A 25705-nucleotide genomic window follows, 5' to 3' on the forward strand; every position below is an offset into this window, starting at 1 on the left:
TATTTATTTAAGGTTATTTAGATTAATCTAAATACATCATCAGAAGCTTTCGGATGGAGTTCAATTATGATGTAGATAGATTTAAATAAAACAAGGAATTTTGCTCTTAAAGTCTCACAGGCAACTTCAAATTTAAGGCACAGGACACAAGTGATTTTCATTGACTAAAATTAGGAGAGTTAAAAGAATTAAAAAACTATGAACACACTGAGTGCATATATTGCGTGTGTGTCTCTTTTTCTGTTGGCTGCCCAGCCTCATTTAAATTGTATTTTTCCGTTTCACTGAATTTGAATAATGTGATTTTTTTTATAGTTAATAAAAGCTAAAAATATTTCATGAAGAGCAATGAAGTATCCGAAGGGCATTTGAGTAAAAGGATGAGCATGTTAGGCTGAGCAAGGTCTCAAGGCCCATTAAAATAGGTCATCAAGTTTTGAAAAGTTCAAAAAACAAATTGTATTTTTCCCTGAATAGCTTTCCACTCTTTAAAAGGAACTTATTATTATATGAAAAGTTAATTATTTTTAAATTTTAGTAGAAAATATTTCATTCTAGGAAAGAAGAAATTAGAATCCATCTGGATAAAAGCTTTTCCATTTCTTTGATTTACAGAATTCAATAATTCCTCAAAAATTACTGATTCACAATGCTTTGTTTTTGAAAAATTGATCAATGTTTGACTCACAGAATATTTCTTTATGGGCTTTTAAACTTTAAAAATATAATTCAAGAATTAAGTTATAAATTGATGGGAATTCTGAGAGAATCTATACACAAGGATATGTGTGGTCCAAAAAAAATAAAATTGAATGAGATAAAGCATGCAAAAATGACTGGCTCCATGTCCACCTTGGTGGCTGAAATAGCAGGGACTCAAAAGTTTAGTTAGTTTGACCTGAATAAGGCTTAAAGTATGTTTTTATCTTTTCTATTATTCTTTTATTTTATGACAAACGTATGAATAAAGACTCATAATAATAACCACCGATATCTGTATTATAATTTACAATCCACTTACATACGATTATAGGTGTCCTCCATGGGGACAGGAGGAGCATACGTCCTTATATTCTCTTTGCTACTAACAGGAAAGTAATTCACAGGGTCTCAAAAATGAATTCCCCAAAGAAATCCAGAACCTGGGCCCACAGGTAACCGCTTCACTGTATCATGCTATTTCTCCACGAGGAACCAAGAAAAAGTATAATTCTCCTTTGCAGAAAATATTGGATACCTTCATTCAGCAATTTTTAGTATATATCTACTAAATAGAAAGCAAGACTTTAGACATTGAGGAGAACGCAGAGCTGCCCAAGGCATTGTTCTGCCTTCAAGGAGCTCAAAATTTAACAGAATTTCTAACCCTAAGTACATTTTTGAAATTCTGTGGTTATAACAGTACATCATTATTTATTACTCATATGCCATCAAAGTCATTTTTAAAACCATTTTAATGCATTTCATATTATAATAGCAGTATTTTGCTCTCTCTTACTCAAGATAAAATTCTTAATGAACTAACAGCAGTTTAAGAGAAAAGTGACTGAGGGGCTGGCTTGGTGGTGTAGCCGTTAAGTTCACCCTCTCTGCTTCAGTGGCACGGGGTTCGCAGGTTCAGATCTTGGGTGTGGACCTACACACTGCACCATCAAGCAACGCTGTGGTGGCGTCCCATGTAAAGTAGAGGAAGATTGGCACATTTGTTGGCTCAGCGGCAGTCTTACTCAAGTAAAAAGAAGAAGATTGGTGACAGATGTTAGCTCAGGGCCAATCTTCCTCACACTCAAAAAAGAAAAATGACTGTATGGGGAGGGCTTCAACAAAGGAGGATTCTGTGAAACTTAAAGTAGCTGCAGCGAAATCATGCATGTTTATTATAGCACCACTAGCTGATGAGTTTGTTTAATATCCTTTCTTTTAGAAGGAAAGTGTTTAACATGGCAGAGACATTTTCAGCTCAAATAGACATATTTTGGTCACATGATGGGTAGGATTAATTTGAAAAATCCATTTTCCCTGAAAAAATCGAGGGAAGTTTACTACTTCTGATTGCCTCATATGTAAAATCTTGATGTCATTGCTTCCTCGGGGGCAGATACCATATCTTCCGCTTCCTCGCCAATCATCTGTTCAACACCTATGTATCGAATCGGCACCATTCCAGGCACTGGGGGACCCGCAGAACACGAACCAGACCATTTCCTGCCCCCACGCTGGTGCAGGGACACAGCTGAAACAAATATCTCTGATGTCAAGCGCTGTGAAGAGCGAGGCAGGATAAGGAGATAGAGAGTGTTGGGGTAGGAGCGATTTTATATGCAGAAGTCCTCTCTGGGCAGATAGCATTTGAACAGAGACCAGACCAAAGTTTTGGGTATATTTTGAAAGTAGAGCCAACAGAATTTGTTGGTGGTACAGGGGGCAAGGAAAAGAGAAGAGTAAAGGATGAATCCGAGGTTTGGGGCCTGAGAAACTGGTAGAATGGAGATGCCATTGACAGCTGTTGGAGTCAAGGAGGAGGAGCATCCTGGCTGGTAGGGGATGGGGACCTTGGAACTGGACAAAAGCTTGGACATTTTATTGTTGAGATGCCTATTGACTATCCAAGTAAAAATATGCATTATGCAATGGCACATATGAACCTAGAGTTCAGGGGGGTTGCAATGGGGCCAGCAATGTACATCCGCGTGTCTGTGGTATTCAGTCAGGAGGCTGGAGGAAATTGCCAAAGGGGTGGAAGAAAACAGTAAAGGGAAGAGACACGAAGATCAAGTCCTCAGGTGCTTGACAAATTTGGAAGACAAGATAGAAACAACAACAATGACACAGCACTTCACACCCTAGGTTGGTTGTTATAAAACAAAATGAAAATAACAAGTGCTAGTGAAGATAGGGAGAAATCGGAACCCTTGCACTGGTGCAGCAGCCATTGTGGAAAACAGTTTAGTGTTTTCTCAGAAAATTAACATAGAATTACTATGTGATCCAGCAATTCCACTTTTGGGTATAGACCCAAAAAAGAATTGATAACAGGGACTCAAACTGATATTTGTACATCCATGCTTATAGCAGCATTATTCACAATCACCAAAAGGTGGAAACAATCCAGATGCCCATCAACAGATGAATGAATAAACAAAATGTGGCATATACATACAATGGAATATTATTCAGTCACAAAATGGAATTAAGTTCTGATATCTGCTACAACATTGATGAACCTTGAAAACATTATGCTGAGTGAAATAACCCAGAATTAAAAGGACAAATATTGTATGATTCCACTTATGTGGGGCATCTAGAATAACAAATTCATAGAGACAGAAAATGGAATAAAGGATTCCCAGAGGCTAGAGGAGAGGAGAATGGAAGGTTATGGCTTAATGGTTACAGTTTCTATTCTGGGTGATGCAAATATTTGTTAGTAGATAGTGGTAATGGTTACACAACATTGTGAACGTACTTAATGCCACTGAATTGTACACTTAATATGGTAAACATGGGGGCTGCCCGGTGGCATAGTGGTTACATTTGTGCGCACTGCTGGGTTCACCAGTTTGGATCCTGGGTGTGGACCTATGCATTGCTCATCAAGGCATGCTGTGACAGGCTTTCCACATATAAAATAGAGGAAGATGGGCACGAATGTTAGCTCAGGGCCAATCTTCCTCAGCAAAAAAGAGGAGGATTGGCAGCAGATGTTAGCTCATGGTTAATCTTCCAGAAAAAAAAAAAGGTTAACATGGCAAATTTCATGTTATGCATATTTTACCACAATAAAAAAATTAAAAAGAAAGATAGAAGCAACAGAAGAGACTGAGAAGGAGCGGCTAATGAGGCAGGCAGAGAACCAAGAAAGAGTAGAGGCCAAGCAAAGACAGTGTTTCATAAAGAAGGAAATAATCATAAGGGTTTAGGCTACTGGGAGGCCAACAGGATGACCGAGAAATTATGGCAGAAGTGGCTGGGCAGTTCACGAAAGCTTATATTATTAACCTAATTAAAATAGTCCTTGTCCTTGAAAGTTTCATTCAATTTCCACTAACCAATGTTATCAGCATAAATGTTGGCATTGTTGGGGCAGGGTCTGAGCCAGAACTGCAGAGGAACAGAAAGTGCAAGAGAGAAATAAGAGAGAGAGACACAGTCAGAAAGGCTCGAGCGCAGACACCATTTTTACTGGGCCTAACATTAATGCTTTTATTCCTTGACCTCAAAAGTATGAAATTAATCGATTTTAAAAGAAAACAGGGGACAGGGTGCTGATTGAAACTAATCAATCAAGTTGGGAGGTGATTAATAGCACGCGCTGCAGGCGTATCTACAATGCAGGTTGAGAAGTGGTCGTTTTATAGTTCATTACATATCTGTGTGATGTTATTTATTGTTTACTTAAGCAATCGCAGTTGAAGCGCAGGCCAATTCCTGGGAATTAATGACCCACTGGGAGAGTCCATTACCTCTGGACATTAACCCCAGTCAGTTCACAGTTTTTCCAGGAAAATCCTTTTGAAGAATTATTTGTTCTCCGTCCCTTGTCACCACATTTAAAAACAACATTTAAAATACTCATTTAGTGTAAAGTCATTGAACTATACTAGAGGTTTTTTGAAAGCAATAGTTTCTTTAAGATAATACGGGTAAAAAGTCTATAAAATCTACTTCTTGAAGGCCTTTCTGAGTTTATTCTACTGTAGACAACAACCTACAGAATACAAGAGAAAAGTGAGTCAAAATTCACTTCAAGATGTTTCAATGGCCCTAGTTCTGAAACTCATATTTTAATTTATTTTCAGCGTTTGAAGACTCTCAAATATCTCCGAACCAGAGCTAAAAGCATGAAGGAGCTCACAATTCTAGTACTTTCTCTTGATAAGAGTACAAGAGAAAAAATAAAGGAAATGTTAACAAAAAGAATTAACGTGATTAAAATACCAGCCCGATGATGAGGAGCCGTCTGTAAGCCGTCAGAAGATCGGCCTGAAGGCTGAAATCGTCCTTAGTGGCTTATGTCTATAAAACCGAAATTCTACCTTCCCATTACATTTCCTGAAACAATAAGCAACCAATATTTACTGAGGAAGGCATAACCCGGATCACGACCAAGACAAGGGTCCAGAGAATGTGAAAGCTGGACGGAGCCTCAGTCATCCTTCAGGAGAGGTAACGTCACTTGCTTAAGGACAAAGAGAATTCAAGTCTTCCCTATGTCTACTCTAAAGTTATTTTTAGTCTAGCTTTGCTGATGCCATTTAATAATAATAACAGTAATAATAATCAAATATATGTACTTTCTATGTACCAAGCATTCTTCTAAGAATTTACCACATACCGACTTGTTTAATGCTCACCACCACACTGTGATCTGTTATTATCAGATATGTTACTATCCCCACTCCACAGATGAGGAATACTGAGGCACAGAGATGTTGAGCAACTTCTGCAAGGCTACCTCGCTGGTAAATGGCAGAACTAACGTCTGGAACCTTGGCCACTGGGCTCCAGAGCCTGTGCCCTTAACCACCATGCAATGGGAACCAAGGAGGAAATTATCTGTGCTCTATTTCCAGCACCTCTTCTCACATTTAAAAAAAATCAACCAGCTCCAGCCCTGATGGCCTAGTGGTTAAAGTTTGGTGCTCACTGCTTTGGGGTCCGGGTTCTCTTCCTGGTCCCTGAACCACACCACCTGTCTGATAGTTGCCATGCTTGGCACCGGCTCACGTAGAAGAACTAGACGGACTGACAACTAGGATATACAATGATGCACTGGGGCTTGGGGGAGGAAAAAAAAAGGAAGAAGATTGGCAACAGATGTTAGCTCAGAGAAAATCTTTCCCTGCAAAAAAAAAAAAAAAAAGGAAAAAAATTAACCAACACTTGTATTATGCTTATTACGTGTTCTAAGTGTCTTCTAAATATCAACTCACTGGTCCTCATACCAACCCCGTGAAATGTTCTTATCACCATCTCCAATTTATAGATGAAGAAACTGAAGCAGAGAGAGGTTAAGTAATGTGACCTAGCTCACACAGCTGGGAATCTTTTTTTTTTTTGAGGAAGTGTGGCCCTGAGCTAACATCTGTGCTCATCTTCCTCTATTTCGTATGTGGGACGCCTGCCACTGCATGGGTTGATGAGCGGTGCATATGTCTGTGCCCGGGATCCAAACCTGTGAACCCTGCACCATCGAAGTGGAGCACTCGAATCCAACCACTAGGCCACCCCCTTGGCGGGCCCTACAGCCGGGAAGCCTCACAGAGCTGGGACGTGCACTCAGCCTGGCTCCAGAGCAGGACACACTCCTGTCTCTTCCTCAAAGTCCCAAACACTCAAGCCAAAGACTCTTCTATCAGAATCCTCTGTCTTCCTTCTTCCATTGGCTCCTGATGTCCCTTAGGCACCTCATCACCCCCACACAAAAGAAGGAAAAGAGTACAGAGGCATTTCCAGACCACTCCAGTATATTGAATCAATTTCCACTGAATTCACGTGTATTTATTTATAGAGTTGTTTGGGAGAGGTGAGTTAAGATGAGGGGAGAGACAGGAGAGGTGCCAGGGACAGAGAAAGTGAGAAGAGAAAAGGAACACTGATGGCTTGGGTTCAAATTCCAGCTACGATAAGAATAGTTAACAGTTATTTATTAAAACCTTACCTTAATAAGCTTAGCCTGGCTGTATAAATTTTATACTCATGTAGATTATTGCAGGTGATTTTCATGACAAATGACAGTTTTGGGGTAGATCTCATTTGTGTTCCTATTTCACAGATGCGAGAATTGAACCTTAGAGAGGTTAATTAACTCGCCAAGGTCCCACAGCTTGAAAGTGACAGAGTCAGGATTTGAACCCAGCTCGTCTGGCTCTAGAGTCTGTGATCTCTACCACTGTACACTGGCCTCCTAGAGACCCAGTCAAGGCTCAGGTCTGCCCACTGCGCCTGAGAACTACTGACTGACGTGTGTAAGCCTAACATAATACATGTCCGGGGCCGGCTCCGCGGCTGAGTGGTTAAGTTTGTGGGCTCCGCTGTGGCGGCCCAGGGTTTCGCTCGTTAGGATCCTGGGTGCGGACATGGCACAGCTCATCAGGCCACGTTGAGGCGGCATCCCACATGCCACACCTAGAGGGACCCGCAACTATAAAATACAGCTATGTACTCGGGGGATTTGGGGAGAAGCAGAAAGAAAGGAAAAAAAAAAAAGAAGTTTGGCAACAGTTGTTAGCTCACGTGCCAAAAAAACCCAAGAAACCAAAAAAAACAAACAAAAAACATAATATATGTCCTTCCCAAGGACTGCCTCCCACCTCTAATTCTACTTTTGACATATACCAAGAGGTGTCCCTGGGCTTGTTTAAGGACTTTATTTTGGGCTCTCTCCCGTGATCTCAAGGTTTCAGGGAAGTGAAAGGAATCATGAGTGTTGGTTGTTCCCATGCATGTGCCAATGTTATTTTAAATTGTGTTATGTTTAAGTTGTGTTTGGGGAAGGTAGTTAGGTTCAAACTCAAGGGTGAAATTGCAGGAAACATGATAAAAAATTGACTTTCATTAAGTCCTTATCGTCTACTCGGCATTTCATACATATTATCTCATTCACTTCTCCCAACTCTTCTACTTTCTTCTCTTTACAGATGACAGAACTATGATTCAGAGACAAAGTGACTTCTCCAAGTTTGTACCATCTATGCCTGATGGAGCTGGTTCTCAAACCTAGCCCTTCTTTCTGGAAATTTACATATAAGGGTATAAGATGAAGTTAAAACTTAATGGGCCTGTTGAGAACTGAGAAATGGATCACAAATACAATTTATCAACATTTATATAGTGTGTATCCCAATATTTCCACATATAGCATCCATCAGGCAAGAATGCATTTCTGAGCCTGCAACGCAGCAACTGAGGGATACTGAAAAGCCATAAGAGGAGAGAGCCCTTGGGATAATGGTGGAAAATGGACCGTGGATGAGAGCCCTGGGATCTCAGTCCATTTCACCTCCAGACAACCGCCACGTGACTTGGTGGTCCTCCTTGTGAGATCCACGCTATGTGTGAACATCCTTCCATCCCAGCAAGTCCAAACATAGCATGCTGAGCACTCAATACTTACTTACTGCCTGAATCATGTGTTTCCAAGACAACTTCTCGCTTAGACACCATTATGGGCTGAATTGTGTCCCCTCAAGTTCATATGGTGAAACCCTAACTCCCAGCACCTCAGAGTGTAACTACATTTGGAGACAGGGCCTTTAGAGAGGTGATTAAGTTACACTGAGGCCATTAGAGTGGGTTCTAATCCAGTCTGACTGGTGTCCTCATAAGAGGAGGGAATTTGGACACACAAAGAGACACCAGGGATGTGCGTGCACAGAGGAAAGACCATGTGAAGACACAGAGAGAAGGCGGCCAGCTGCAAGCCAAAGAGAGGGCCTCAGAAGAAACCAAGCTTGATGACACCTTGATCTTGGACTTCCAGTCTCCAGAACTGTGTGAAAATAAGTGTCTATTGCTTAACCCACTCAGTCTGTGATATTCTGTTACGGCAGTCCTTGCAGACTAACAGAGACACCAAATTTAATAGTCTCCAAATCAGCTTTTAATGTTTTTGTAAGCACTTAAGTGTGAAATATTTACAAATACTTTGATATGTCACCATCTAGGATGAAGATTCTTTCCCATCCTTTCTTGAAGTTCTGAGCATCTCATTTGTCCACCTGACTTCTAAAACTTCTAGGGGTGCCTCCTGTTTCATTTGATGTACACTCACTTTTCCCCTCGGGAAGATTTTTAAATTAAATACCTTCCTAAGTCATCTGGAGTATTCCCAAATACTGTACTTGACATTGGAATGCAAATTGCAAGTGAATATTTAGTAGCAGAGCCCACATCCCGGAACTCAATTACAGTCTTGTGCAGGAGAAGGAAAGGAGACTGATGAAGTCTGACACACATTATGAAAGAAGATTGGACTTAAGTTCATATATATATATATATATTATATTTTTTTTTTTTTGGTGATAAAAGAGTATCTCATCTTTTCAGAACAAAACTTTGAAGCATCTAATCAAATTTAGTTCGTTTCAACAAATGTCTATTGAGCATTTAATATGTGCTAGGGGCAGGCATATGACATTTTAATGTAGCTGTTGTGACATTGGGGGCATTTGGATTATGCAAATTTGAGTTGACCCTGAAGTCATTTTTGTGTGTGTGTGTGTGTTTTTTCTCTGTGTTTATTTTTTTTTTCAATTTTTTTTATTGAGTTATTGATAGGTTACAATCTTGTGAAATTTCAATTGTACATTAATGTTTGTCAGTCATGTTGTAGGTGCACCACTTCACCCTTTGTGCCCACCCCCCACCCCACCTTTCCCCTGGTATCCACTAAACTGTTCTTGGTCCATAATTTTAAATTCCTCATATGAGTGGAGTCATACACAGATTATCTTTCTCTCGCTGGCTTATTTCACTTAACATAATTCTCTCAAGGTCCATCCATGTTATTGCAAATGGAATGATTTTGTTCTGTTTTGCAGCTGAGTAGTATTCCATTGCATATATGTACCACGTCTTCTTTATCCATTCGTCTGTTGCTGGACACTTAGGTTGCTTCCACGTCTTGGCTATTGTAAACAGTGCTGCAATAAACATTGGGGTGCACAGGACTTTTGGGAGTGCTGAGGAAGTCATTTTAATTAGAAATAAAATACTGCATTTTTTAAAAAATCAAGTAACATTTGCAGTAGAGATTCAATCTCTTATCTTTCCTTTTTGATGAACACAAGGGTGAGGAGGAGGACACCAGTGACGCAGAGATGGGGTGGAGTCGGGTGTGGAACCAACATCTGGAAAGGGTGCAGCTCAGGGTTCCTGTCAGACTTGGTTTTCCACTTGGTATTTGGTGATGAGAAACTTTGAATTTTGACTCAACCCTGTCAAAACAAACCAAATCAAAATGCTCCCTTGAGGCCTGGCCCAATGTTATCCTGGAGATACAGCAATGAATAACACTGACCCTACTACTAAGACACTGGGAATCTGAAACATACAATCTCTACTTGAATCCACTCAATTGACGGCCACAAATTCCCTTCAAATTGGAATAGCAAAAAAGGAAGAGACAGAGGAAGAAAGGGAGGTACTTTACAAGCTATGATTACCAGAGCCTTCATCACTTTTTACAGCCAGGTTAGAGTGCAGCTGCTTTGGGAAAAGGGACGGAAGTGAGGGGGAGGACAGGGAATGGAACCACAATGACAGCCACAGGAGGCTCTACCAGGCAGTAGGCTGTGTCACCCTGGGCATACCCACTGCTCATCTGGAAGTCAGAAAATTGTAGCGAGAGCATTTAGACCACCAAGAGCATCCTTGAGAGCCAACGCTGACATATTTAGAGAAATGTTTTCACCCAGTTGCCACAAACAGCAGCCTTCAGGCCTCAACCTACCATTTTTCACCCCTTTTAGGGGCCGTGAGCACCATTCAGAAACCCGGATTTAGCCTCAAAGCATTTACATGGTAAAGGGCATGGAAAGAAACAGTTAATAAATTTCCCCACAAGAAACAGCTGCTATTTTTAAATAATTTTAGAATTTTAGAAAGGCCAGTCTCTCCATTCTACAAGTCTGTCTTGACTTTCAAATGTCTGAGGATTTATGGTCTACATTTTTATAGTCTCTGTTGAATGGTGTTAACTTCACCAGTGATCACTAATGAATTGTTGGCATCGTTTCCTTTGGTTAAGATGCATACTAGTTCCTAAAGCTTGAACACCTCCTCCTAGCCCACTGAGTTGTCTGAGAGCTGAAATTTATGCTCTAAAAGAAGTTTATTTCTTAAGATGCATTGCAAAATAAACATTCAAAGGCCTATAATAATTATTTTTAAAAATATAAAGCAAATTATCTTAGAATTGACATTGAGTCTCTTAATGTTCTCTTATAAATCTACTCCATTCATAAAAATGATGAACAAAACCCAAAACTCTCAATAAATTGGATTTTTAAAAATCTTAGTGACAGCCCCATTTTATATCAGATTTAGGATTAACATTACCCAAAGAATGGTGTACAAAATCATCCTGGTTTTACGGTTAACTCAATTATTGGCAAAGAGTCAGATTTCCTGATTTGCACTCTCATCACTTAAATCACGCTGATACTCATAAATGAGTATGAACCTAAGGCAGAAATTGTCCCTGTGAGTGGCTCTATGACTCAGATCCTTAATCTCTTTCCCTCTGTGGGAAAGTAGATACTCTTTTACCGTACAGACCTCAATCTAAACCAAGACTAGATCTTCAAAAAACACCTTAAAGTACAGTCAACACTAATGCAAGACAGCAGGGACCAAGATAACCCCAAAAGGCAGCTAATCCAAAATGTGTTTAGCTTTAGCTAAATGGAGATTTAAAATGATAAACTAGGAGCTGATCTGATCATAATCCCCAGCTACATACCCAAGCATTTCTGTTTCAATCTTAAAATCATCCCTTGCTTCCAGCTAAGAAACTAAAGTAAAGCCAGTAAGCATTTAGCCCATTCCCGAGGAGCATATCATTGCACAGCTAAAATGAAGGACGCTGATCAATGACCCCAGGTGTTAGTTACTGTGAGGGTGTCTGGTCCTCACGTGTCATAGGATTCACCCACACTCTACGCTGTTTCAAACTCTCACTACAATTTACTCTTCTGTGATGTTTTAAGCAGACTGAAGGCAGGGAAACTATAATTTCCATTTCCAATTGGAAGTGAGAAAGATGAAGAAAATGGAAACATTATTGGCCAATAGCAAAACAGGATCCTCATTTCTGGCCAAATGGGACAAACTCATCCTAACTCTGTAACCTCCTTAGGCAGAAAATACAGAGCTAAGCATGACAAATGGAAATTCTGCAGTGGTTAGTGAAAGCCTGCTAATACACCTAACTGCATACGCATTATCATTCAGACCTTGGGAACAGTTTACTAGCCTAAACCTTAAAAGCTTATGGTGATGCTTTCTCCTAACAGAGAAAAATAAACATGTACCAGTTATTATAATTTACTAATCTTGTTTTCCCTTCCAAAAGTAAGGCAGCAGAGGACATTACACCTGATTCCATTATCACTGAATAATAAAGTTATTTCATGTGTGTGTCTGGGAGAGAAGATGAGTGGGAAAAATCAAGCACAGGCAAAATGAATAATTTAACTAAATGCCTAAACAAACAAATTTTATACACTGATGTCTATATTCAAGGAGGAAGAGGAAGGCTGGAAATAAGAGACGAGGAATTGAAATGTAGGAAATTGATGGTATTTAAATGAAATAATGGAGTTTTATTCTCAAGAAGCAGCCTGGGAGCACTTGATCTATTGTGACCTTGCTTTTTTTTCAGACTAATATGTAATAACTGCTAACACTTAGCTCTTGCAAGGGCCAGACACGGTCTATGCGTTATGTGTCTGAGTTCACGTCATCCTTCCAGGGACTCAGTGAGGCAGGTCGTATGTACTGTTCTACCTCCTTTACAAAGGTGGGCTCGGAGGCACAGCACATTTAAGTGACTGGCCCCAAATGACCCACCTAGGAAGTTGTGAAATCCGGATTAGAACACAGACGATCTGTCTCTGTGACTCTTCATTCACTTCCAAGGACGGTCCCTTCTCAGCTACTTCATTTGGAACAAGATGGAGCATTTCTGTGCATGCACGATACAGGATCTTTCTACCACTGTTGATCGCTAACAAGAACAGAGCACCATGATGGAAAATAAGGTGAAAAAAGTTTACAGCTTCTCAATGGTGTTTAGCATCAAGTACAAGGAGACCGATTTGGTGAAAGGCCATGTGGGTCACTGACTAATTGTCATGCGATTTTTGTTTTAAGCCGATGAGTACTGGGAGATGGGAATGCTTAGAGAAAACATGGTGGATAAGAACTCAAGGGCTGCTGTCAGAGTGGAAATCAAACACTAGCTTTGACTGTGACCATTTACCAGCTTTGACCATGACCGACAGATTTAATTCTCTGAGTTCTGGTTCTATTTCAGTAAAATGGGGATAATAACACCCACTCTACAGGGCTAATGGGGCGAATAGCTAAGATAATATAGTAAAATCATTTAGTACAGTGCTTGGAACACAGCAAGAGCTCAGTTTATCATTATAGTTATTATTATTACTATCACTATTCTTCTTTGAACATCCATCAAGGTTGAATAAACTAAAGGTATTGGTATACCTAGGTGATATATACTACCAACAAAAATAGAATTATATTTAATATTTCACTTCTATAAGTGAATAAAATTTACTTCTTAATTTAAAGTTAATTTTATCAATGTTATATGTGCACATAGCTAAAACCAGTTAGCACTAATGGCTTATAACAAAAAGAACCTTACTGTCCTCAACTATGCCCACCTCACTCTGCCAGTTCTAAATAACTTAGCTGTTTCCTGCCACTTACCTCCATTTTTCTAAATAATATGCTTATACTTCTATTTTTGGTTTGTTTGTTTGTTTTCCTCCCCAAAGCCCCAGTGCATGGTTGCATATCCTAGTTGTAGGTCCTTGTAGTTCTTCTGTGTGAGCCACCGCCACAGCATGACAACTGACAGACGGGTGGTGTGGTTCCGCGACTGGGAAATGAACCTGGGCTGCTGAAGCGTGAGAGTGCCAAACTTTCACCAATAGACCATCAGCGTTGGATCTATCCTTCTGTTTTTAATTTATCAATTTTAGATAGTAAATGCCACATGTGCCACCCCAGCCCCTCTTGTAGGACTGAGGCACTCATTCCCCTAGCTGCTGGGAATGCTGGTGACTGATGACTCTCAGCTGAGCGTCTCTGAGACTAGCGCTCAGTTGTAAAGAGCCACAATGCTCAAGGTCAAGACTCCTCCTGTCTTAGCGTGAGCTGTTATAACAAAAATACCATAGACCTTGTGGCTTAAACAACAGACATTGATTTCTCACTGTACAAGATCAAGGTGCCAGCAGATTCAGTTCCTGGCGAGAGCTGTCTTCCTGGCTTGCACATGGCCACCTTCTTACTGTATCCTCACACTGTGGAGACAGAGAGCTCTCGTGTCTCTTCCTCTTTCTATAGCAGCATTAACTCCTTCATGAGGGTCTGTCCTCATTTCCTTATCTCCCAAAGATCCTCCCTCCAAATACCATCGAATTGGGGATTACGGCCTTAACATATGAATTTGGGTGGGACACAAACATTCAGTCCGTAGCACTCCCTTGCAGCTGCCTACTTCCAATGATGGGTGCATTCTGAGGGTATAATGGCCTGGCTCCCCTGAATTAAGGCAGCACCACTCTAAGGGAGTCATCTCAGCTCCAGAGCAAGATCTTTGTAGTGACTGCATTACCATCGCAATTCAACTCCTCCCTGTGGCCCATCCTGCTTCTTTCAGTCCTTCACAAGTGTTGATCCCAAGGACACGCTTCAATAAACTGCCTGCACACAGTGTGTTTCCCAGGAAACTTCACTAAGCCGTTGTAGACTTGCTGTCATGGTAGTCAGTCTAACACAGGCACACACCTCCCTTCCTCTAATCCTCTCAATGTGGTTATACCGGAACTTTTCATTAAATCCATAGTCACTGTTTACATCACTATGACAGTAAAACACTACTCATTGCAGAGCCCAAGAGCATCCAATGACTACCATTCCTTTCTCATATAAATTTTATTTTGTCTTGGAATTAAAGCTGTTGTTTGTTCATCTACTTAGTTTCTATGAAGTTTTCTCTACTCTCTCACATTGCGTCAATGGGTCTGTCAAATGCTTCTCAATACATTTTGCAAATCTCATACACAATAAATATTCTAGCACCTCTATTTGGTTCTTGAATACTTTGCTCCTGTAGCCCTCCACCTTCCTGCTCCAATATGTACTCCCTGCTCTGTACAGCTGTCATCCTGACAATTCCTTTTAGCATTCTTGTGTGTCAGACCTTCTATTTCACAAATCCTACGTATTCATCTGTCATGGCTTATTCCTTTGTTTTGCTGGAGTCTATTCTCCAGTAGCTTCCTCTACAAAAGTATGCATGGGAGGTATATTTGGGGAGTCCATTCACATCTATTATTCTTCACTCATATGTGATTGACAGTTTGCTTGGGCAAAAAATTCCTGGTTGAAAATCACTTTTTCTCTGAATTTTCAAGTTTTCCCTATCCAGTGTTATTAGTGAAATGTCCACAGCCATTCTGATCCTCTCTCCTTTGGTATGAATGACTAATTTTCTCTCAAAGTTTAAGATAACTTTGTTCCTGGTGTTCTGAAATATTGCAAAGATGTGTTTTGGGTTAGCCTTTTTTAATTCATTGGTCTGGGTGCCTGGTGGACCTGTTTAATCAGGGTTACTGTGTTCTTTTGTTCTAGAAAATTCTTCTTTATTATTTCTTTGATAATTTTCTCCCCATTGTTTCCTCCCACTGCTCAGGAATTCCTTACATGGAGATAATGGACTTCTTAGATTGATCTTATAATTTTATTTTCTTTTTCTCACCTGTCTTTTTTAAATTTTTTTAATTAATTAATTTTCAGATGTACATCATAATATAGTTTGAATTCTGTGTAGATTACATCATGTTCACCACTTGAAAACCATCTGTCTTTTTTCCCTACTTTCCAGAAGAGTTCCTTCATTACTTTATGTTTCAACCTTTTTTCTTTTGATTACCACATTTTTCATTTTCAAATACCTTCTTGGTCTCTGTTTCTCAAAGCTTCCTGTTCTTGTTTTACAGACACAGTCTTCAGATATCTGAGGATATGGTCTTTTTCCTTAAGTTTTCCTCTGATCCTTGCAAAACTCTGTTTTCTCCAGGTTTCTACTTATCTCTCTCAATTTGAGGTTTTCCTAAAATTTGGGTGATCCTTGATTTTTTTTCCTAATATTTACAATCGAGGCCTTTCTTTATCTTTGGGGCTCACTTCACCATCAGCTGGTGTCCCTGAGTTTCTCCAGAGAAAAGAGCTCCAGTTTCCTCGAAGGAGGATGAGTTTGGGGAGAAGATCTGATTTACGTCTTTTGTGTGGGAACCTTTCCACCAAGGCTGCTCTTCTCAGCCCCATGCCTCACCTCCGTCTTTGAAAATACCTGGTATCCCTAGGTGGCGTTCGAAGGAGCATGGCTCATTCCTTGGTGATACTGTCCTCTGCAGGCTTGGTGGGAATTTCCTCTGTTCTTCAGAAGTCGATTACCATCTGCCTTCTTGCTTCAGCAATGTTTGTTAAAATATCTTCCCACTGTTGCTTTCTCTGTAGTCTCTCTGTCCTTGTGGATTAATATCTTTTTGGTTCTCTTGGTGCACTTTAGCTGGGTTTGGGGAGGGGAAAAAAATGCATACATGGGCATACTGTCATTTTTAAGTAGAAGCCCTGTAATACATTTTATTTCCAAATATGCATTTGTCAGTTCACATGCCATATAATGAAGTAAGAATAGTTTTTAACACAATAATTTATCCTTTCCATTAAAGTCGTCTTTCAATAAACTTTGAGAAGACGGTTCACTCAAGGTGCAAAACCAACAAAGGGGAGTTTGTACTTTAAAGATAGAAAAAAAGGGGAAACCCCCCCAAGTTTTCAAAGGAACTTAGTTTTCAAAGAGTCATAGCTTTATTGTAAAACTCAATACAATTTTAAAAAATGTGTCCAGAGCCACTTAGTAAAAGTATGTAGGCAAAAATATACAATTGTATGTTTGCACAGAGCAGTCAAGCTTAGACATGGAATCTTGACATGTATTGTTCCTATCATGCAAATCTCTCCAGAGAGATGAGCTTCTAAACCAGAAATGCTATCGTTCAGTGCAATCTTAGTGGCAGCAATTAGAACGATGATTTCAAACCATTATGCATCCAAAGAGAAGGCAAGAGTCCAATCTCAACATCAAAGGCAATCAGCAAATAATTGAATGGACATGGTTACATGATTAAATTGTATCATGTACAAGATGTGCAAACAGAAAATAAGAAATGAGGCCATGTGATAAAATAGAGGCTTTCTTTTAAAATTGTGCTCAAAATATTTGCTCTGTGATTTTACATATAAGAAGAAATGGGTGAGAGAGAAATTGAAAGGACTGAAGAATTTGAGATGTGTGTGGGACATTCAAGTCATTTCCGGTAGAGTTACTACTCTGCTGGGTGTAACGACTTCTATAAATTATTGAAACTTCCAGACTTGTAGTAATGATTTGGTAATAAGACCAAATGCATTGGGGCATAAGAGAACATCAAAACATTACACTGAGTGTTAAATGTTATCGTCTGGTCCAGAAATTATTTCAGTAAATAACATCTGGTGAAAATAATTATCCTGCCTTTAAGTTGCAAAATGATGAGATATTTTGGAGAAGATTAAATGCAAACTTCATATTTATTTATTATAAGAATTCAAGAATAATCTTAAAAGTAAAAGTGGAATGCTATTACATGTGCTATGATTAAGGGCAGATCCATCTCTGGCTTCCGGCTTGCCAGGTTTATGTCTTCGTTTTACTGCACTGGTATGAAGCCTGATCTGAGAGCTCAGATAATACGTATACTATGGAACTTGGGATATTTACAATCAGAAATTTGCAGCTTCATCTATAAACACCAGTTAACATACCCGAGTTATTTATGACACATGCTCCTAGTTTGCATTGTATACTAGAATTACATTTTCTCACACTTAAAGCAGTCTGCCAAGTTGGGACTTAGGGGCCCTCTTTTGGATAAAAGTAGTCAAATAAACATCATTCAAAAACAAAATAAAGTACTCTGTGTGTTTGAGTGTGTATGAGCGTGTGTTTGAAAGTGTGTGTATGTGTCTACACGTGTACCCAAGTGTGTGTGCGTACCAAGAATGAGGGTGAAACACATAGAGCACTCATTTCAGGTGAAAATGTAAATGTATGCCCCAAATCTCAGCAATCATGCTAAATAATATTTTAATAGAATATTTTAAAAATCAATATTAATGCAAAAAAAAATCTATGTGCTACAACTAAAGGTAAAGAATCCCAGATGGGATCCTGGAACAAAAAAAAAACGACATTAGGTAAAAACTAAAGAAATGTAAATAAAGAATGGACTTTAGCTAATTAAAAAAAAAAATCCACAGTGAACTACATGTCAAAATTTTAAATAAAGACAATCTGTATCTCTGATTTTCATTTTTGCATCAAACTCCAATATAGCTTGGCATGGCACTGGTGTGTGCTTAAATGTCTCTGTTTTTCAAGGCTTTTTTATTTTGTTGTATGTTCAAAATAAACAAAAAGGCAGTCAGATGATGACTAATATCTACGTGATATCAAAGTTACTAAATCCTACCAACGAATACTATTATTTATCTAAATAGTTTGTAAATTCCTCAGCTACAGGCCCAATTCCTAAAAACAGGAAGTATATTCTACTGTGCCCATCATATTACCTAAAACTTCAATACTTTACGTGAACTATTAAATATTTTGACTGATACGTGTGGGGGGAGTGAAGCAGTCAACCAGGAATAAAGAGCCCTGAGTGCTGGTTCTGGTTCTGCCACTGTCCAGGGCACAGTGTTTAATCTCGCTGAGCCTCAAGGATCTCGTCTGTTCAGTTCGTTGAATTAAAGATCCACCGCTCCAAAAGTTCACGGATTTGTGATTTGTTTATTTATTTATTTTTTTCAGCTAGGAACAATTAATTAAGGAAACCATATTCAACAAAATATTACAACATAAATACCAATAAAATAATTGGTTTTCCTATGGTTATTCATTTGATATCATCAAAAACGGGATTCGAGGATGTGTATTATTACAGAATCCATGTATTTTTGGTAGGCCAAAAGCTGAACATTGGATTGGGGCTACAAATTGGGAGATCTTGAGAGATCTCAATACCAATTCCAACAGCTGAAATGGACAGAAACACTCCTGGCTTCCCAAATTCATACTATCAGCGGAAATTTCTATTGAAAGTGTAAAAAGATAGTTATTTGATTATTAAGTAGTCCATAGAAGCCTACTTTTAAACTTGTGATTGATTTTACATAAATAGTCTTAGAATCAAACACATTTACAACAATTATTCTATGGGAAAAAGTACTTAAAGTTCTAAAACCACCATAAAAGTTTTATAATATAGCCACTATTATATAATAACTACATTGTAATTCAATATAGGTGATTTTCTAGAAAGAATTCTATACTGTTTTGTAAAGTGTTACAAGAATTGTACTTCTTTATCCACTCAAAAATCGTATCTTGTTTTATATGCTCAGGTCTCTTATTTAAGTTTCTCTAGTAATGTCATACTTAAGCCGTAAAATCATCATTTGTGGATTTCATGATGTAACAAAATAAATGACAATCTATCTCAACACCCAATTCTAACAAGCAAGTTCATTACATTTAAAAAAGTTAATAGTTAACATAATATGCAATAGGATGCTTTAGACTCTCAGGGTATGTATTACACTTGAGTATTTTGTGGAAATGAGAGAAACTAAAGCTAAAATTAAGTAAAACGTTTGAGTCAAAGAGTATTTCTTTAAATGAAGCTTACTTCCTTACAAAGTTACAAAATAAAAGTTCTAAAGGATTTTATTTGGAGAATTGTTCAGAAATTATTTACAACTAGAATTGTTTAATGAAAACTACCAAAGGGATTTTAAACATATTTCACGTTTTCCTGCAGGTAGGATAAATTTTTTTTTGCGCTTTATTTGAAGTCAAAGTAATTTATTTGTCAAATCATCTCCGCCCCTTCCACAAACAAAATGGTAAATATATCTCTGCCTCTTTAAAAAAGAATTTCTTTCCACAAATTCTGATTGAATAAAGGCAAATAGAAGGTTACAGAAATTATGAAGGATGTAGGTCAACGGAGAAGTTTGAACAAGGCAAACGTAGCAGTGTATGCAGAGCCAGACACTCACGAATCATTCTAGATACTGATGTACTTACACTGTACCGTTTACCTACATTCATGTGACTTTGTAAATAGTGAAAAACAATCACTTAAATTCAACATGCGTGTTTTCGATACTGTAAAGTGAACTCCACTCTTTGTGTGTTTTCCCATTTACAGTTCAGCCTTAAAAGAGAGAAGCCATGCTAAGTAATTTGTATGGTACTTAAAATGGCAGCTGGTTAGTTCCTTGCTCTAGAGAGCCAAAACTGATGGCTCTGCTTCAAGTAGGTTTCCTGAATTCGTTAATTCCTTTCATAACATGTTTTTTAAAAGTTACTACGTTACCAAATTTGATGTCTTTTTCCAAGACAGTCAAACAATAACCCAATAAATCCGATAAGCCTTTGGATTGTTGTGGCAGTTCTAGTTATGCTGTGCTTTTCTATAAAGCTATTATTAACAGACATCCAAAGATAGACCTTAACTGTCCACTGCTACTAGACAGATGGTGGTGGAAGGGAGACCTGTCATTTAAATGAGTCACCATTTTCATCAATATGCTCATTGGTTACCAAGCAAAGCTAAGCTACATGTGAGTCATTATTTTCTGGCCTAGGATGTGAAGAATGACCCATTAATCTACATAGCTAGACATCTAGTTCTTTTTGCTAACTCTGGACGTTTACCTGAAAAGCTGAACTGTGTCATTCATAATCAAGCCATGCAGAAAGATTAGATATAGTCCTGTTCATGTTTCTGCAATTCTGAGCTATATTTGACCCATACATACAGAAGGAAGAGAACAGAAATTGAGTTTTCCATGAGGTTGTACTCCATTCAAGAAGAGTGATGCTTTGAGAATCCACATAGTCCATGTAGTATGAAAAAAATGAAATTGCATTTGAGTTTGGTTTTTCAAACTCCATTTGTGTCTTGGTCCTAAAGAAAGATCATACTGAGGTCTTAGAAATAATCCATACAGAATACACTGATTGCTCCATTTTGAAAATGTACTGCCAAATGCTGACTTCCCTTCATTGACTACAGATAATTCCCCCATTACTCCTGCCTTAGAAACCTAGACTTTGAGAAAGAGTAGTGTATTCTGAGAGTTGGCAGTTTGTATCTTTGGTAAAAAATGAAAAAACAAATGCATACGCGCGCACACACACAACACTTGCCAACAAAGACAACAGCCTCTTCTTTTGATGTATTAATGCTATCACACCATTGTCAACACCAGACTAGAGTTACTGGCCAAAAAGAATATATCCTGGCCTGCACCGAGACACAGCTGCAATTCAGTTGGCCATGCTAGGCCCCATCTGTAAGAGTTGGATGCTTGGTGACACCGGCCATTCTGAAGCCTATATAAAGAAGCCTGAGAAAGCTAGGCAGACAGATGGTAAAGCAATACAATAATGAAGAATATTTAGCTGATGTTGATGCTTATTTTGCCTTCCAAGAGGATGCTGCAACTCCCAAATAACACTCCATAATGGGGCATCTATCACTCATAGACACGCAAACATTTGTGCTCAACCACAAAATATCAGTTAAGGTGGTCATAAATTTCACCATATGTAAACACAACACAACATTCAGCTAATATGACAATTAGCAATACAAATTGCATACAGAAATTATCAAGCGATGCCAATTATTGGCTTAGCCCATCCTCTTTCGTTTCTTAAGCAGATTTTTGGTGGTGGTGTTTGTGTTGTTATTTTTTCCTGCTGTGAGATTTAGTCTAAGTGGAACTAAAGGTATTACAATAATGGGTTACATCAAACGCAGATCAAACATCGGTATGACCCTCTCTCTCAGGGTACTCCAGGACGAGGGAAGGAATTTTGCAGGAACTGAAGGCAGGCCAGCACGCTGGGGGAAGGTTGCACGCGGGCGGTCAGTCATTTAAGGGGTTGGATATAATCCCAACTGCCACAGGAAGGCACTGATGGATTTGACTGGGGGGCTGTCATGACTCCATTTACATTTTAAGGCTATTCTTCTACTTGGTGGGTGGAGAACGGATTGGAGGCGACTAAGAAAGGCAACAGGAGGAAAGGAGGTTAGGAAATGGTAGCATTTTACCGCAAAACGAACAGTCCAGTTTGGGGCTGATATATCAAAACATTTGCAACACAGCTAATAGGACAGAGGGAAAGGATGGCACCAGCTTGGTTATTGGCTCTCCCTGGCATGCCTCACTTCTTTATGAAGTTGCTTTTTGTGCCTTAAATCTCAGTGCCATTATGATTTATGACTGCATGAAATCTTTTAAATTAAGATTTGTTTGATTGTCTGTTTCTATTAAGGTGACCATAATAGCAATTTCCCTTTTTCCAAACAAATGTTTTGCAGGGCGCTGGAGCTCAGCGTCTGTGTATGGATCATGACAGTGATTAATTTCTGTCGCTAAATTCTTTATTTTCTATAACTAATTTAAGATAGCTGCCACTTTTTAATAACTAAAGGATATAAATCCAGTAGGGTATTTTTCTTAGGTAATTGATATAACATCTTCATATTAGTGACTATAAATTACGGCTCTGTTACCCCATTCTGTCACCCAGCAAAGCTGCTCAAAGTACGTATATCCAGGCTGCCACTGTGCAGTGGTGCATACAATTTCTCCTCAACTAAACAACAAATCACAGAGCCAAACACTGTCTAAACCAATAATTTAGTTAGGATTTCATTCAGTCGAATGAAAACCTCAGTGATTTTGCAATGCTGCTTGGTTTGGTAATGTTTTTAAAGATTAGCATTTACCAAGTTAAAGAAGCCACACTCTAGGTAGAAAAATATTGGGGCTTTAAAGGGGCAGACCATTCACCTATTTCATTTTACCAAAAAATTGCATTTCCCAAATTTCCCTGTCAGTAAATAGGGAAATAAAATTTCTCAAAATTTCTGAAGACTGAAACATGTCTAACTCTGACGAGTAATTTCTTCTAAGTGGAAGAAATTCTTCCCAATGGATTCAAACGCCACTTCCTGAAAGACACATCTACAGACATCAATGACTCTTTGACAGAATCTCTTGCTATGATGTAAAATGCAGCAGAAAACTGAAGTACCAGAATTGATGCCAAATGTATAAATGATTTTTGGATTATACTGGTATTGGCTTATATGTAACATAATTCTGTCCCTTAACCAAATAATGTGTGTGGCGGGGGAGGGGGGAGTTCTAAACCACTCAGAGAGAATGGGGACATCTGTGAGTATTTATACCCATAAAAACATGTCAGGACATTCTTAGATCAAGGAATCCCAGCTGCAAATGAATGAGGATCCCTGATATGATGCTATGAACCTCTCTCAGCCATTGGCAGAAAGGACACCCCTATAGTAGCATCCTGAATACTCATATACAACTGTAATTGATTACATTTAAGTTCATGTGATTCGTAGTTAAATGATGACTGCATGTTTATGCAAAGTGTCTCCATAAAGAAATGAGACTAATTTTCTTCTTGACTAGCTTGTGGAAGCAGAAGAGCAATCATAAGGCAGCAAGAATGTTATGGAAACATGTTTCAACGAGCAGCGGCACTATTTCCAAGTCCAGCCAGTGAACTATCATTTGCTCACAGCTGCACTGAATATTGCTTTATGTCAGAACAAAAATGGGTGATCACTTACAGCAAAAAATTAGTTGAGTTCTGTGTGATAATTCTTCACTATATCCACTTGACTTGCTAAAATAAGCTTCTCGGAATGAAAGAGCATTGCAAGTCACAATTTTAGTGCCAATAAAGTTTTTTTAAAGGTTGTGGAAGATGTTTATGTTGGTATGCAAGATGTTTATCTGGTCAGTTTCTGGGATTCATTCATAAAAGTGTTTAAAATGTCAAAGATTTTGTTTATTTAATTAAGACATAAATGGTGGCTAGAGTTTACATTTAAACAAAGAAGAAATAACCATAAAATATTAGGGCTGAAAAGGATATTAATGGTCATTCAGTCCAGCCTCCTCTTTACAGATAAGAAAACTAAGACCAAAATCCAATAACTGCTAAATGGTAGAATTAAAACTAATTTAACTTGTTCTGAAAGGAATCATGTCATGGGAAAAGTTTCTGGAAAGATTATGCTGTATACGTTAGGTGACAAACAACAAAATATTAAGATAGGTCATTTTCTTTTGTTTTCAGAAAAGAGTAGGTTAAAACCTAATTTTAAAAATTTTAAATAATTTTTAATATAACCTAGATACAAAATCTTCAACATCCTTACTGGAAAACTCCAGCTTCCCCAAGATCCAAAAGGTACATGTATCAAAATTATAGTTGAACACCAAGATTTCTTTCTTGATACCTGGTTTTGTTGAAGCAGCAAGTCCTGATACCTACATAGGCTGCATATTGTACCACAGGGCCCAAATCAGTTTTAAATTGTCAAAATCTTAGACCTATCTCAACACTTAAGGAATTGTGTATGACACAAATACATTGGCTTATACCAGTGATTATTTTCTTTATTACGATAATTCTTTGGCTCAAAACATGGTTTTGGTTTTATCCAAACCTGATGTTAATCTCTCTGATCACAGATTTGATTCACCAGACTTGGCTCCAAATGATGTTTGATTATTTCCAAAATCCTGGCAAATGGCATACATTATCCTCATTTGAGAATGACCACAAATGGCACATAGTTTCCAAAACTGTCCTGAGAAACGGTCCCTTTATTAGAAAAAGTTGTATTATCTGCTTAAGGAGACTACTTTGAAATGGGAAGCATTCATTGGGCAAGGTGAAAAAATGTTGATTTTAGAACTAAGTCAGTGATATATATTTTATAGTTAAATACCTTTTTTTATGTTAGCCCCATTTCTACAGTTTAATGATGAACTCTGAAGCATTGCATCTCCTTTAAAGCTCCCTATGGTCCCTGGAAAAATTGGGTGCTCTGTCGACAGCCTGCATTCTGCGAGGGTCACTGACACAATGACCTTAAACTCCTTCAGGTTAAAGTCTGTCCCCAAAGTCTGGAACTGCATGTAACTGATATTCGGAGTGGGAAAGCTGATGCTCCAATACCGCTGAGCCCAGCAGGCCTCCTGCACGACGGGCGGGGAGGGTAATGCTGCACTGCACAGTCAGAAGATATGGTTTGACTCCCATTCTTTAACAGAAAATTCATTCCATCTTGGAGAAGCAGTTTTCTGCATTTTCCCATTTTTTGGGGGAAAAAAAAAGACATAAAATTTAGAAGATCGGTGGCTGTGGATGCCATATATTAATGCTTTTATGCCAAAGATTGCTTTCTTACTCCATAGCCATACTCTTGAACATTGAGAGTATTGGGCTAATGAGAGCCCAAAAGCTAAAACTACAGAGAGGGGTGTGGTGTGTGTGTGTGTGTGTGTGTGTGTGTGAATTTCCCATTCAATCTATGTTTATGATGTGATAAGCACAGTGCTAGGTCCAGATAAATTCCCCTACTCCCAACCAGAGCCTGCGTCCATCAACACATTTCCCCATGCATGCATGTTTACATCCTGCTGCAGCAAAGGAAAGAAGCGATGACTTTCTGAATGTCAGAATCAACGCTGATAACAGTGTTAATGTTTAAGCAAATGCATTGACTGTTGTGTTTCTTTTTCAAAGTTAAATCGGTCATACTCCCTGTAAAATCAAATGAAACAAGCATCACATTCCATTCGGTTATGTTCTGACAGTTTACTGCTGTAGGGCAGAAAGGCAAAAATAAACGCAGTCACCCACAAATTGCTTCCAATTGTCTGAGAACTCCTTAAGTACACAGTAAGTAGCTCTAAAAGCAGAAATCTG

The sequence above is a fragment of the Equus przewalskii genome, chromosome 32, assembly GCF_037783145.1.
Source record: "Equus przewalskii isolate Varuska chromosome 32, EquPr2, whole genome shotgun sequence".
NCBI lineage: Eukaryota > Metazoa > Chordata > Mammalia > Perissodactyla > Equidae > Equus > Equus przewalskii.